Genomic DNA, 17,136 nt, shown 5'->3' with positions numbered 1-17,136 from the left:
TGAGAAAGAAAATTATAGACCAATCTCCTTAATATTGATGCTAAAATCTTAAATAAGATATTAGCAAAAAGACTTCAGAAAATCATCTCCAAGATAATACACTATGATCAAGTAGGATTTATTCCAGGAATGCAGGGCTGGTTTAATATTAGGAAAACTATTAATATAATTGACCATATTAATAATCAAATTAATAAGAACCATATGATCATCTCAATAGATGCAGAAAAAGCATTTGACAAAATCCAACATCCATTCCTACTAAAAACTCTTGAGAGTATAGGAATAAATGGATTATTCCTTAGAATAATCAGGAGTATATATTTAAGACCGTCAGTAAGCATAATATGCAATAGAAATAAACTGCAACCTTTCCCAGTAAGATCAGGAGTGAAACAAGGTTGCCCACTATCACCATTACTATTCAATATAGTACTAGAAACGCTAGCCTCGGCAATAAGAGCCGAGAAAGAGATTCAAGGAATTAGAGTAGGAAATGAGGAAATTAAACTATCACTTTTTGCAGATGACATGATGGTATACTTAGAGAACCCCAAAGACTCTGCTAAAAAGCTACTAGAAATAATTCAAAATTTCAGCAAAGTGGCAGGATACAAAATAAATCCACATAAATCCTCGGCATTTTTATATATCACTAACAAAATGCAACAGCAAGAGATACAAAGAGAAATTCCATTCCAAACAAATGTTGATAGTATAAAATATTTGGGAATCCATCTACCAAAGAAAAGTCAGGAATTATATGAGAAAAATTACAAAACACTTGCCACAAAAATAAAATCAGATTTAAATAATTGGAAAGACATTCAGTGCTCTTGGATAGGCCGAGCGAATATAATAAAGATGACAATACTCCCCAAACTAATCTATTTATTTAGTGCTATACCAATCAGACTCCCAAGAAACTATTTTAATGACCTAGAAAAAATAACAACAAAATTCATATGGAAGAATAAAAGGTCAAGAATTGCAAGGGAACTAATGAAAAAAAACTCAGAGGAAGGTGGTCTAAGTGTACCTGATCTAAAGCTATATTATATAGCAGCAGTCACCAAAACCATTTGGTATTGGCTAAGAAATAGACCGGTAGATCAGTGGAACAGATTAGATACAAAGGACAAAAAAGGGTACATCTATAGCAATCTAATCTTTGACAAACCCAAAGATTCCAACATTAGGGATAAAAATTCATTATTTGGAAAAAACTGTTGGGAAAACTGGAAATTAGTATGGCAGAAATTAGATATGGATCCACACTTAACACCATATACCAAGATAAGATCAAAATGGGTCCATGATTTAGGCATAAAGAGGGAGATAATAAATAGATTAGAGGAACAGAGGATAATCTACCTCTCAGACTTGTGGAGGAGGAAGGAATTTATGACCAGAGGAGAACTAGAGATCATTATTGATCACAAAATAGAAGATTTTGATTACATCAAACTAAAAAGTTTCTGTACAAATAATACTAATGCAAACAAGATTAGAAGGGAAGTAACAAATTGGGAAAATATTTTTAAAAACAAAGGTTCTGACAAAGGTCTCATTTCCAAAATATATAGAGAACTGACCATAATTTATAAGAAACCAAACCATTCTCCAATTGATAAATGGTCAAAGGATATGAACAGACAATTCTCAGAGGAAGAAATTGAAACTATATCCACTCACATGAAAGAGTGTTCCAAATCACTACTGATCAGAGAAATGCAAATTAAGACCACTCTGAGATACCACTACACACCTGTCAGATTGGCTAAGATGACAGGAACAAATAATGACAAATGTTGGAGGGGATGTGGGGAAATTGGGACACTAATACATTGCTGGTGGAGTTGTGAAAGAATCCAGCCATTCTGGAGAGCAATCTGGAATTATGCCCAAAAAGTTATCAAACTGTGCATACCCTTTGACCCAGCAGCGCTACTACTGGGATTATATCCCAAAGAAATACTAAAGAGCGGAAAGAGACATATATGTGCCAAAATGTTTGTGGCAGCTCTTTTTGTTGTAGCTAGAAACTGGAAGATGAATGGATGTCCATCAGTTGGAGAATGGTTGGGTAAATTGTGGTATATGAAAGTTATGGAATATTATTGCTCAGTAAGAAATGACCAGCAGGAGGAATACAGAGAGGGTTGGAGAGACTTAAATCAACTGATGCTGAGTGAAATGAGCAGAAACCAGAAGATCACTGTATACTTCAACAACGATACTGTATGAGGATGTATTCTGATGGAAGTGGAAATCTTCAACATAAAGAAGATCCAAACTCACTTCCAGTTGATCAATGATGGACAGAGGTAGATACACCCAGAGAAGAAAACACTGGGAGGGGAATGTAAAATTTGTTAGCACTAATATCTGTCTGCCCCAGGTTTGCATGTACCTTCGGATTCTAATGTTTATTGTGCAACAAGAAAAATGATATTCACACACATGTATTGTTACTTAGACTATATTGTAACACATGTAAAAATGTATGGTATTGCCTGTCGTCCGGGGGGAGGGGAATAAGGGAGGGGGGGTAATTTGGAAAAATGAATACAAGGGATAATATTATAAAATATATATATATATATAATAAAAAAAATTAAAAAAAAAAAAAAACTTAAATACAGAATAGGAAAAGAAAAAAAACATTGTCATATACATAGCAGAACATGAGAGGATTCAAAATATGAAACAATAAAATTTTATTTCAAGATAGTATGTATAATAAATAATGTACATTGTATTTACAAAAAAAAAAATTGTGGAATGGCTGAATAAGTTATGGCATATGAATGTAATGGATTATTTTTATTAGAAATGATGAGTAGGCTGATTTCAGAAAAGCCTGGACTTAGAATAATTGATGTTAAGTGAAGTGATAGAACTAGAAGAATATTGTACATAATAACAGCAAGATTATGTGATGATCATCCATGATAAAACTTAGCTCTTTTTCAGCAGTGTGGTAGTCCAAGACAACTCCACTAGACCTGGGATAAAAAAATGCCATCAGCATCCAGAGAGAGAACTATATGCAGATTGAAGTATACTATTTCATCATTTTTCTATACTTTTTTTCTTTCTTGTGGTTTCCCTTTTGTTCTGTTTTTTTTTTTCTTTTACAACATGACTAATATGTTTAAAATTATTGTATATGTACATGTACAAAACCTATCTCAGATTGCTTGTTGTATTGGGAAAGAGAGAAGGAAAAGAAAATTGGAACTCAAAATCTTACAAAAATAAATGTTGAAAACTATCTTTATATGTAATTGGAAAAATAAAATTGAGGGAAAAAAAACAAATGATCTTCCTTTTGAATTATGGTTGTGTTCTTGTTAAGTACAAAAGAAAGACAACAAAATTTTAATTTTGCCTTCAAATGAAACAATTTAATAGGATATATATATATGTATATATTCATACATATATGTATACACCACATATACACACATATATGGATGTGTTTCACTGATAGAAAAAAAAATGAGGGGAGCCAAGGAAACATGACTTTTAAGGGGGAATTGGTAGTATTGAAGATCACAGAAAGATTATGTGTTTTAAAGCTGGATGGTACCTTGAAAGTTTATTAAATCCAAATCCTCTAATTTTTTAGCTGGAGAAAATTGAAGCACAGAGAAAACAAAGTGATTTACCTGAGATTTTCACAGGATTTAAGTGTCTAAGATAGATTTAAATCCCATTCTTAATTGCAGGTCCAGTACAATATCCATTTTACTCTGCTTTTTCATATGGATGACTGCATTGACATATATGATACCTGAAATATAATTTGAAAGGAAGAGTGTCAAAAGATGAAAACATGAAGTATTAAAAAGTTACATGCATAAGAGAGGATGTCATGCAAATATAGTGAGTGATATCAGAAAATAATTCATAGTATATTTTGGGTAGAACATTTTAGAACAGTATTGAATAAGGCTAGAAAGGCAGATTGGAATCAAGTTTTAAAAAATCTTGAATGCTATCTTTAGAAATTTTAGTTTTGATCAGTGAATAACAGGTAACCATTGACGAGAAAGATGAAAACATGATTAAAGAAATGTGGTTACTGCTGGAAAATGGAAAATAGTATATCATAAATTAGACATTGATAGATACTTAGAATCTTATACCAAGATAATGTCAAAATAGGCTCATGATTTAGACATGAAGAGTGATATTGTAAGCAAATTAGGAGAAGGAAGAAATTTATGACCAAAAAAGAACTAGAGAACATTATGAAACTCAAAATGGATAATTTTTATTATATAAATTAAAAAGAGTTTGTACAAAAAAAAGCAATGAAGACAAGATTAGAAGGGAAGCAAAAAAAAAAAAAAACTAAGAAAAACATTTATATGCAAGATTTCTGATAAAGGCCTCATTTCTAAAATATAGAGATTGATTCAAATTTGTAATATTATAAGCCAGAATCCAGTTGATAAATGGTCAAACGAGAGGAACAGACAATTTTCAGATGAAAAATAAATTAAAGCTATTTTGTGTCATATGAAAAAAAATGCTCTGAATTACTGTTGTTTAGTGAAATACAAATTAAGAGAACTTTGAGGTACCATTTTACACATCTCAGTTAGTATAGGATGAAAGGAAAACATAATGATAAATGTTTGAGGGGATGTGGGAAAACTGGGAAACTAATGCATTATGAGTGGAGTTGTGAACTGATCCAGCCATTCTGGAGAGCAATTTGGAACTGTGTCCAAAATGTTACAAAATTCTGATCCAGCGTATCCTTTGATCCAGCAGTAACACTATTGAGTCTGTATCTCAAAGAGATTGTTAAAAAAAAAAAAAAAAAAAAAAAAAAAAAAAAAAGGAAAGGACACACATGTGCAAACATATTTTAGCACCAATTTTTGTAGTGTCAAGGAATTGGAAATTGAATTGATGTTCATTAGTTGGAGAAAAGCTGAATAAGTTATGGCATTTGAATGTAATGGAATATTATTGCTCTATAAGAATATTATTGTCCTATAAGACTCAGCAGAATGATTTCAGAAAGACTTGAAACATGCATGAATTGATGCTAAGTGAACTGAATAGAACCAAAAGAACATTGTACAGAGCAACAAGATTATATGATGATCAACTATGATCAACTGAGCTCATTTCAACAGTAAGGTGATTCAGGTCAGTTCCAATAGATTTATGATACAGAGAACCATTTACATCCAGAAAGGACTTTAGAATATGGATCACAACACAGTATTTTCACTTTTTTCTGTTGTTTGCCTCCCCTCCTTTTGATCTGATTTCTTTTGTGCAGCATGATAAATGTGGAAATATGTTTAGAAGAACTGCACATGTTTAACCAATTTTGGATTACTTTCTGTGTATGGATTACTTGCTGAGGGGGTAGGTGAAGAGGAAGGGAGAAAAATTTAGAACACAAGATTTTGCAAGGGTAAATGTTGAAAAGTATCTTTGCAAATATTTAAAAATATAAAAAAGCTGTTATTGTTATTTAAAAAAGTAGTATGGTCGTTGTTTTCTTAAAAGGAGATGCAAAATGGGTAGAATTGAGGGCTTGAAATGAGAAAATAAAATTTTGGAAAAACCTCTCTAGGAAGTAGGATAAAAAATTAAAAACTGTTAAGGGCCAGTGAAACTTTAGCTCTTACAATGCTTTCAATAATGTATGGTCTCTAGGGCATAATTCTATATATGTTCTCATTCTGTGTATAATAATTCAGGTTTGCTTCTTAAAATTTTGGAATTGTTATTGTTCCTCACTCAAGCATATAAATAAAACAAATATGAATTGATATATGCAAACATTTACACATTTATGCAGCTATATTCATAAGAAATATCTTTATCTCCTCTCCTCTTGAAAATAAGTTAATATTTAACAGATAGGCTCAGAGGAAAAGAAACCTATATTCACTTTTGTACAGTCTGATTCTTTACTTGAAAGAATAACCCCAGGAGCCAATTGATTATTGGCTTTTATCATTTAAATGTTAACTACTACTTTGAATTTTCTTTTTACCTTTTAAACTAATTGAGAAATTCTCATCCCTAACCCTACCCCTCAAACAAACAAACAAACAAAAAAAAAAAAAACACACCTCAAAGAGAAATGCCTATATGGGTCTTGTACTCATAGTACTTGGTGATATAATAAGGTTTCCCATGTTCCTTTTGGTTAGTTAACCTTGACAAAATCAAAAATTATTTTACTCATATTCTCAATACCAATATGAAGACCTGCTATGCTATCTTTTTAAATTATACATTAGGAGTCCTGATATCATCATCCTGTCTCCAGGTAGATGTAAATACACACACATATGTGTATATTTATACACGTAATTTAATTAATTTCCTTTTAACGCATATTCCTGGAATCCATTTGGATAAAAAGTTGCTGCCAAATGAAAGAATTCAAAAGTCCAGAAGAAAGTTTCTCTATTTCTAACACATTTTTAAATTCTTCAAAATCAAGAGCATTTCATTTCAATTGCTGCCCTGAAAATAACATGAATAAAACATTTTAGAGAATCTGTGAAGGTCTATTTCATACTAGACAATATAAATTCATTTATTTACTCATTTATTAAATTGCTCTTTATTTTTTTCTAGGGTCCTGTTTCAGTTCTTTTAATACATCTACCATCTTTACATATTACAGCTGTTGAAATAATATAAAATAAAAAAATAATCCTACAAACAATAAATGACTTCATTAAAAAGAGCAACAATGAAACAACATCACAATTTATGGGATGCAGCCAAAACAGTAGTCAGAGAACATTTTTTAAAGATCTATAAATCCTTTCATCAATTAAATAGAGAAAGAGCAGAAGGATAAATTGAGCATGCAATTAAAAAAAGCACTAGGAAAAAATAATTTTAAAAATCCCCAATAAAGCACCAAATAGGAAATCCTGAAAATCAAAGGAGAGATTAATAAATTGAAAGTATGTAACCATTCAAATAATAAATAAAACTAGAATCTGAATTTAGGAGTAAACAATGTAAATCATTAATTAATTTGATTTTAGCAAAAGAAGAAAAATAAATTATTTATATCAAAAATAAAAAGGGTAAATTCATCACCAATGAAGATGAAACTAAAACAATTATTAGGCCAATTATATGACAATAAATCTAACAATCTAAAAACATAGGAAAACTACATAGGGCTGTTTAAATATTCTATTTTCTTTTCTGTTAATCTGGGTAATTTATATTGTGTGAATATTTATAAAGTTTACTTAGATTATTAGATTATCCTCCTGGGACAAGGGAAGAAGATCCAAAGAAAATAGCCAGAGGCTTGACCTAAGTGAAATGTAAACTGCTCCAGATAGTTCTGCAGAAATAGCTGAAAAAGAGAGCCATGGGGCTAGCAGGATGATGAGGCAATCTTGGAATCAACTACAGGAATTTTTGCCTCCCACACAGTGTGGGCTGTATCTGATATCTGTGAGTTCAGATATTTGAGAGAAGAAAATTAAGGGAACCTCTACTGATAAGAGATGTCAGGCCCCTTTGTACTGCCAGAAACATTGCACATGCCTGGTGAGTGCAGAGGCAGTGAGACAGGAATGCTGGTGGTTGTGGTTCATGAGTAAAGTTCTTGGTTTCAGGTTCCAGAAAAGAGAGTAGAACTGAAGGAGGATCTTAGACCAGATGCACCATCTCCCTTACCACAATACTAAAGGTGTTTGAACTAATAAACTGCTATAAGTAACAATAATAGTAATAATAATAATAATGATGATGATGATGATGATGATGTTGATGTTGATGATGATAATAAGCAAACAAAGATGAACCCAACCATAGAAAATTGATATGGGACTAGAGAAATCCAAGGTTACTTTTCAGAGTATGGTACTGAAGCAATGTCCTCCAAACAACAATAACAACAAAACCTCTTCTACTCCAAAGAATAACAACAAATAGTTACCTGCCCAAATAGAATTCAAAGAATTCAAAAAAGATTTTCAAAATCTAATAAGAAAGGTGGAGGAAAAATAACATTGAGAGAGAGCTAGTTCCCCTGCCCCCAGGCAATTGGGGTTAAGTGACTTGCCCAGGGTGGTACAGCTAGGAAATGTTGTATGTCTGAGGTCAGATTTGGACTCAGATCCTCCTGATGTCAGGGTTGGTGCTCTATCCACTGTACTACCTAGCTGCCCCCTAGTTTTGTTTTGTCTTTTTTTGTTTTGTTTGTTTGTTTGTTTTTTTTCCTGAGGCAATGGTGATTAAGCGACTTGCCCAGAGTCATACAGCTAGAAAGTGTTAAGTGTCTGAGATCACATTTGAACTCAGGTACTCTTGACTTCAGGCTTGTTGCTCTATCCTCTGCACCACCTAGATGCCCCTAAAATTTATAAAGTATGAACAACTCAGGAAAAACAAGATTATGAAAAGAAAAGTAACCAACAAGAAAAAGAGATCTAGAATCTTAAAAAAAAAAATGACTCCTTAAAAAACCAGATTCAGGCAAGGGAAAGCCAGCAAAATTATGAGAGACCAAGGAAAAAACCAAAATATAAAGAAGGAAAAAATGGTAGACAATGTGAGACATCTCATAAGAAAAAAACCACTAATCTGGAGAACAGAATAGAAAGCAAAATGTAAGAATAATCTGTACCTGGAAACTATGATAAAAAATAATGTTAATACAGTAATACCAGAAACAATTTTTAATGTCCTAAAGTATGAGAAAAAGTAGAAATAGAAAGAAATATATTTTTTACCATCCTACAAAGAAAACTTACAGGAACATTATATCTGAATTCTGAAATGCACAGATCAAGAAAAAATATTATGAACAATGGAAAAAACAGTTCAAATAGAGCCACAGGTAGCATCAAGAAATCAAACAAGTCCTAGCAGTAGCCATATTAAAAGACTATAAGTCACAGAACACTGTGTGCATGTATGTGCGGGTGTATCTGTGTCTGTGTGCAAAAGAACTAAGTTGCGGTTGAAAATATCATACCTGGGGGCGGAGCCAAGATGGTGGAGAAGATACACACCATCCTGTAAGCTCTTTCTTCCCTCATTACCAATTAGATAAATCAGCCTCAAAAATAGTGCTAGACTGATAGAAACCACAACAACTGGAAGCAAGACTTACCAGCTGAAGAGAACCTGGAGTTTCAACAGAAAAGGTCGGTTCCCAGGGGAGGAAGAAGAAAGGCCAGCACAGATGCTTGGGTTGTGGCACACTGCGCCGATCGCGCTGGGGATGGCTCTGGGATCAGAGAAGCCACTGAGATAGAAGAATCTGGCACAGGCTGTTAGCTCTTCTCTGCTTATAAAACAACAGGTCAGAAGAGAAATCTAAGCCACTTTAAAATATAAGCTAGATACTAGAACCTCCCCAACCCGGAAGTGACTCAGCAGATCTCCGCACTGTGGGTGTGGTCGACTTAGGCTGTCCTGGCTTTCACCTGGGGGTAGTTAAGAGATTGAAAAGCAAGTGGTAACTCATAGTGCCTTGCTCGGCTGGAGGCTGTGGAAGGCCCCAGAAGTCCCAGAGAAGCAGAACCTTTGAACTAGGGACCGCGGTTTCAGGGCAGACACTTCCAGTTTGAGTGCAGAGGCTTCTCATGTCAGCTACTGACATCCACGCCGCACCGGAACGCATAGACTGGGCTTTGTGTCGCCTTTACTGTTCAGTCTTAAACCTCAGGAAAGTCCCTAGGACTCAAAGCACACTCACAGTACAGTCCTGCTAATCACCTCCAAGGCACTTCCAGGGAGGAGGTGGGGAACTCTCTCCCAGAGCTCTCTCTTAGCTCAGGCACAAGAGCCGCTGCATCCATCCAGTCTGGGAGGAAGCTGGTAAATAAATAAATAAATAATTTCCTGCCCCAGGGACAGACCCCAAAAGATTTTTTAAATATGAGTAAAAAGCAAAGAAAAAAGATCAACTCCTTCTACACAGACAAAGAGCGGGTGTCCAACCCCAAGGAAGTTAACAGCAGAGAGTCAGCAGATAACAACCTAAAGGGGAATGATTCCTGCCCCCCATGACATAATTATCTCCTAGAAGAGACTATTAAAAAGTTAAGAGAGTTTGAAGAAAAATGGGAAAAGGAAAGAGAAGTTTTGATAGAGAATAACAACGTTCTGAAACTGGAGTTGGAAAAAATAAAGAATTTACAGGGGATGCAGGGAAACAAAATTTATGAATTAGAAAAGGATAAAAAATCACAGGAAAGTAGGATTTCTGAATTGGAAAAGATAAAAAAGTCTCAAGAAAAAAGGATTTCTGAATTGGAAAAAGAAAATAATTTTCAAAAAAATTAGGGAAATGGAAAAAAATTCAATAGAAAAAAATAATTCATTTAAAAACAAAATTTGGCATTTACAAAAAGAACTAAAAACTGTGAATGAAGAAAATAACTCCTTAAAATTCAGGATAGAACAAATAGAAATGAATGATTCATTGAGAACCCAAGAATCAATCAAACAAAACAAAACAAAACAAAAAAAAAAAAAAAAGAAAGAAAAGCTGGAGAATAACGTCAAATACTTACTGGGAAAATCTATAGACCTGGAAAATAGATCTAGGAGAGATAATCTGCGGATCATTGGACTTCCCAAAAACTATGACCAAAAAAAGAGCCTAGATTCCATTTTACAGGAAATTATCAAAGAGAACTGTCCAGAGATAAGAGAAACAGAAGGGAAAGTAGATGTGGAAAGAATTCATCGAACTCCTTCTGAAATAGACCCTAAAAAAAAGAACAGCATAGAATATAGTGGCTAAGCTGCAGGATTACCACACAAAGGAGAAAATCTTTCAAGCAGCTAGAAAAAAACAATTTATATACAAAGGTTCCACAATGAGGGTCACACAAGATCTGGCTGCGTCCACATTAAAAGATAGAAGGGGGGGGAGGAGCCAAGATGGCGGAGAAGAAACACACGTCTCTGTGAACGTCGTCACTCCCTCACAACCAATTAGATAAATTAAGTCTCAGAATTAGCTCAGGACTGATAGATACCACAAGGACTGGAAGCACGACTTACCAGCTGAAAAGAATCTGGAGTTTCAACAGGAAAGGTCAGTTCCCAGGGGAGGAATAAGAGAGACCAGCACAGACGGTGGGGTAGTGGCACACTGCGCCCATTGTGCTGGGAAGGGCTCTGGGATCAGAGAAGCCACTGAGGTAAAGGAATCTGGCAAAGGCTGTTAGCTCTTCTCTGCTAATTATTTAGCAGTTCAGAAGAGAAAGCCAAAATATTTTAAAACTCAGATTAGATTTTCCCTGGACCCTGGAGGTGACTCAGCAGATCTCGGCACCAGGGGGTGTGGCCTCAGCTACCTCCTGAGAATAGTTAAGAGATTGACAAGTGGGTGGATACGGCCCAAGGCAACACACGGCCTAGCTTAGCTAGAGGGAGTGGAACTCAGCTCCAGGAAGTCCCATAGAAGCGGAACCTTTGAACTAGGGACCGCGGTTTCTGGCAGACACTTCCAGTTTGAGCACAGGGGCTTTTCACGTCACCTGCTGCAGACATCCACTCCCCACCCGTACACATAGGCTGGGCTTTGTGCTGTCTTTACTGTTCTACGTCCTCGAAGCACAGTAGTGCTAATCACCTCTGAGGCACTTCCAGGGAGGGGGTGGGGAACTCTCTCCCAGAGCTCTATCTTAGCTCAGGCGCAGGAGCCTCTGCATCCATCTGGTCTGGGAGGAAGCTGGTAAAGAAGTAAATAAATAATTTCCTACCCCAGGGACAGACCCCAAAAGATTTTTTTAAATATGAGCAAAAAAGCTAGAAAAACTATAGATTCCTTCTATACAGAGAAAGAGCAGGTATCCAACCCCGAGGAAATTAACAGCAGAGAGTCAGCAGATAACAACCCAAAGGGGAACGATCCCTGCCCCCCATCACATAACTCTCTCCTAGAAGAAACTCTTAAAAAATTAAGGGAGATTGAAGAAAAATGGGGAAAGGAAAGGGAAGCTATGATAGAGAATAACAACGTCCTGAAATTGGAGTTGGAAAAAATAAAGAATTCACAGGAGATGCAGGGAAACAAAATTTATGAATTAGAAAAGGTTAAAAAAACACAGGAAAGTAGGATTTCTGAATTGGAAAAGATAAAAAAGTCTCAAGAAAATAGAATTTCTGAATTGGAAAAAGAAAATAATTCTCAAAAAAAAAATTAGGGAAATGGAAAAAAATTCAATAGAGCAAAATAATTCATTTAAAAACGAAATTGGGCATTTACAAAAAGAACTAAAAACTGTGAAAGAAGAAAATAACTCCTTAAAAGTCAGGATGGAACAAATAGAAATGAATGATTCACAGAGAACCCAAGAATCAGTCAAACAAAACAAAAAAAAAAAATGAGAAACTGGAGAACAACGTCAAATACTTACTGGGAAAATCTATAGACCTGGAAAATAGATCTAGGAGAGATAATCTGCGGATTATTGGACTTCCAGAAAACTATGACCAAAAAAATAGCCTAGATTCTATTTTACAGGAAATTATCAAAGAGAATTGTCCAGAGATAATAGAAAGAGAAGAGAAAGTAGATGTGGAAAGAATTCATCGAACTCCTTCTGAAATAGACCCTAAAAAAAGAACACCACGGAATATTGTGGCTAAGCTGCAGAATTACCACACAAAGGAGAAAATCCTGCAAGCAGCTAGAAAAAAACAATTTAAATACCAAGGTGCCACAATAAGGGTCACCCAAGATCTGGCTGCCTCCACATTAAAAGATAGAAGGGCCTGGAACCTGATATTCCATAAGGCAAAAGATCAAGGACTGCAACCAAGAATGAACTACCCAGCTAAGTTTAGCATCTTTTTCCATGAAAGAAGATGATCATTCAATGAAATAGGAAAAGGAGAATAAGTGAAGGGACTTGGAGGGAGGGGGGAGGGATCCTAAAAAAAAAAAAAAAGAGGGAGGGTTGCGCATCACAAGGGGGGTCTGTAAATTAAATATCGGGGAGGGGGATCAGGGGGGTCAAGGGAAAAAAGCATAATCTGGGGATAATACGATGGCAGGAAATACAGAATTAGTAATTTTAACTGTAAATGTAAATGGGATGAACGATCCCATCAAACGGAGACGGATAGCAGATTGGATCAAAAAGCAGAACCCTACAATATGTTGCCTACAGGAAACACACTTAAAGCAGGGAGATACATACAGAATAAAAATACATATTAAAAAAAAAAAAGATAGAAGGGCCTGGAACCTGAAATTCCGAAAAGCAAAAGATCAACAACTGCAACCAAGAATAAACTAAGCTAAGTTTAACATCTTTTTCCATGAAAGAAGATGATCATTCAATGAAATAGAGGAATTCCATATGTTTCTAAGAAAAAAACCAGACTTAAACAAAAAATTTGATCTACATCCACAAGACTGAAGAGAAACAGAAAAAGGTACAAAGAACCCTTGAGAACTGTATGTCTGTTGTGGGTATATAGAAAGTACACATGGATAATTTGATTTTACTGATATAAAAGAAAAAAAAGGGGGGTGTAGTAAATGGAAGTGGGTAGTATCAGAAAAAGGGGAAGGAGTGATAAAAAGAGGGAAACTACATCCCAGGAAGAGGCATAGAAAATACACCATATGTGAGGGAATTTAGAGAGGGGGAGAAACAGTGTGTGAATCTTACTCTCATCAGAAGAGGTTCAAAGAGTAAATAATTGACATATTTGTTTTTCAAAGAGTTCTCTCTCACCTCATTAAAAGGGGGGAGAGGAAAACGGAAAAAGGAAAAGGAGAATAAGGGAAGGGACGTGGAGGGAGGGTGGAGGAATACTAAAACAAGGGAGGGCTGCGCATCACAAGTGGGGTCTATAAATTAAATGTTGAGGAAGGTGTTCAGGGGGGTCAAGGGAAAAATCATAATCTGGGGATAATATGATAGCAGAAAATACTGAATTAGTAATTTTAACTGTAAATGTGAATGGGATGAACACTCCCATCAAATGGAGACAGATAGCAGACTGGATGAAAAATCAGAACCCTACAATATGTTGTTTACAGGAAACACACTTAAAGCAGGGAGATACATATAGAGTAAAGGTAAAAGATTGGAGCAGAATCTATTATGCTTCAGGTAAAGCCAAAAAAGCAGGGTAGCTATCCTTATCTCAGATCAGGCAAAAGGAGAAGTTGATCTAGTTAAAAGAGATAAGGAAGGAAACTATATCCTGCTGAAAGGTAGCATAAATAATGAAGCCATATCAATACTAAACATATATGCACCAAGTGGTATAGCATCTAACTTTCTAAAGGAAAAGTTTTTTTTTTTTTTTTTTTTTTTTTTAAATTTTTTTTTATTATATATATATATATATATATATATATATATATATATATATATATATATATATATATATATTATAATATTATCCCTTGTATTCATTTTTCCAAATTACCCCCCCTCCCTTATTCCCTCCCCCCGACGACAGGCAATACCATACATTTTACATGTGTTACAATATAGTCTAAGTACAATACATGTGTGTGAATATCATTTTCTTGTTGCACAATAAACATTAGAATCCGAAGGTACATGCAACCTGGGCAGACAGATATTAGTGCTAACAATTTACATTCCCCTCCCAGTGTTTCTTCTCTGGGTGTATCTACCTCTGTCCATCATTGATCAACTGGAAGTGAGTTGGATCTTCTTTATGTTGAAGATTTCCACTTCCATCAGAATACATCCTCATACAGTATCGTTGTTGAAGTATACAGTGATCTTCTGGTTCTGCTCATTTCACTCAGCATCAGTTGATTTAAGTCTCTCCAGGCCTCTCTATATTCCTCCTGCTGGTCATTTCTTACCGAGCAATAATATTCCATAACCTTCATATACCACAATTTACCCAACCATTCTCCAACTGATGGACATCCATTCATCTTCCAGTTTCTAGCTACAACAAAAAGAGCTGCCACAAACATTTTGGCACATATATGTCTCTTTCCGCTCTTTAGTATTTCTTTGGGATATAATCCCAGTAGTAGCGCTGCTGGGTCAAAGGGTATGCACAGTTTGATAACTTTTTGGGCATAATTCCAGATTGCTCTCCAGAATGGCTGGATTCTTTCACAACTCCACCAGCAATGTATTAGTGTCCCAATTTCCCCACATCCCCTCCAACATTTGTCATTATTTGTTCCTGTCATCTTAGCCAATCTGACAGGTGTGTAGTGGTATCTCAGAGTGGTCTTAATTTGCATTTCTCTGATCAGTAGTGATTTGGAACACTCTTTCATGTGAGTGGATATAGTTTCAATTTCTTCCTCTGAGAATTGTCTGTTCATATCCTTTGACCATTTATCAATTGGAGAATGGTTTGGTTTCTTATAAATTATGGTCAGTTCTCTATATATTTTGGAAATGAGACTTTCTAAAGGAAAAGTTAAGAGAATTGCAAGAAGAAATAGACAGTAAAAGTATAATAGTGGGAGACCTCAACCTTGCACTCTCAGATTTAGACAAATCAAACCACAAAACAAATAAGAAAGAAATTTAAAAAGTAAATAGAACATTAGAAAAACTAGGTATGATGAACGTTTGGAGAAAACTGACTGGCAATAGAAAGGAATATACTTTCTTCTCAGCAGTTCATGGATCCTATACAAAAACTGACCATATATTAGGACATAAAGATCTCAAAATTAAGTGTAGGAAGGCGGAAATAACAAATGCCTTCTTCTCAGATCACAATGCAATAAAAGCTACATTCAGTAAAAAAGTTAGGGGTAAATAGACCAAAAAGTAATTGGAAACTGAATAATCTCATCTTAAAGAATGACTGGGTGAAAGAGCAAATTATAGAAACAATTAATAATTTCACCCAAGATAATGACAATGATGAGACATCATACCAAAATCTGTGGGATGCAGCTGAAACAGTAATAAGGGGAAATTTTATATCTTTAAAGGCTTATTTGAAGAAAATAGAGAAAGAGGAGATTAACGAATTGGGCTTGCAACTTAAAAAGCTAGAAAAAGACCAAATTAAAACCCCCCAACCAAAAATTAAAAGGAGAAATCAATAATATTGAAAGTAAAAAAAAATATTGAATTAATAAATAAAACCAAGAGTTGGTTTTATGAAAAAGCCAATAAAATAGATAAACCTTTGGTAAATCTGATCAGAAAAAGGAAAGAGGAAAATCCAATTGTTAGTCTTACAAATGAAAAGAGGGATCTTTCCACCAATGAAGAGGAAATTAGACAAATAATAAGGAGTTACTTTGCCCAACTTTATGCCAATAAATTTGATAACTTATGTGAAATGGATGACTTCCTCCAAAAATATAGGCTTCCTAGATTAAGAGAGGAGGAGATATATTGCTTAAATAGTCCCATTTCAGAAAAAGAAATAGAACAAGCTATTAATCAACTCCCCAGGAAAAAATCCCCAGGACCAGATGGATTTATATTTGAATTCTACCAAACATTTGAAGAACAATTAGCCCCAATGTTATATAAATTATTTGAAAAAATAGGGGATGAAGGAGTCCTACCAAATTCCTTCTATGACACAGACATGGTACTGATACCTAAACCAGGTCGATCGAAAACTGAGAAAAAAAATTATAGACCAATTCCTTAATGAATAATGATGCTAAAATCTTAAATAAGACATTAGCAAAAAGACTTCAGAAAATCATCCCAGGATAATACACTATGATCAAGTAGGATTTATACCAGGAATGCAGGGCTGGTTTAATATTAGGAAAACTATTAGTATAATTGACCATATTAATAATCAAATTAATAAAAACTATATGATCATCTCAATAGATGCAGAAAAAGCATTTGAAAAATCCAACATCCATTCCTACTAAAAACTCTTGAGAGTATAGGAATAAATGGACTATTCCTTAGAATAATCAGGAGCATATATTTAAGACCTTCAGTAAGCATAATATGCAATAGAAATAAACTGCAACCTTTCCCAGTAAGATCAGGAGTGAAACAAGGTTGCCCACTATCACCATTACTATTCAATATAGTACTAGAAATGCTAGCCTCGGCAATAAGAACCGAGAAAGAGATTCAAGAAATTAGAGTAGGAAATGAGGAAATCAAACTATCACATTTTGCAGATGACATGATA

The sequence above is a fragment of the Sminthopsis crassicaudata genome, chromosome 4 (assembly GCF_048593235.1).
Source record: "Sminthopsis crassicaudata isolate SCR6 chromosome 4, ASM4859323v1, whole genome shotgun sequence".
Taxonomy (NCBI): Eukaryota; Metazoa; Chordata; class Mammalia; order Dasyuromorphia; family Dasyuridae; genus Sminthopsis; species Sminthopsis crassicaudata.
This window is presented reverse-complemented; position numbering follows the sequence as displayed.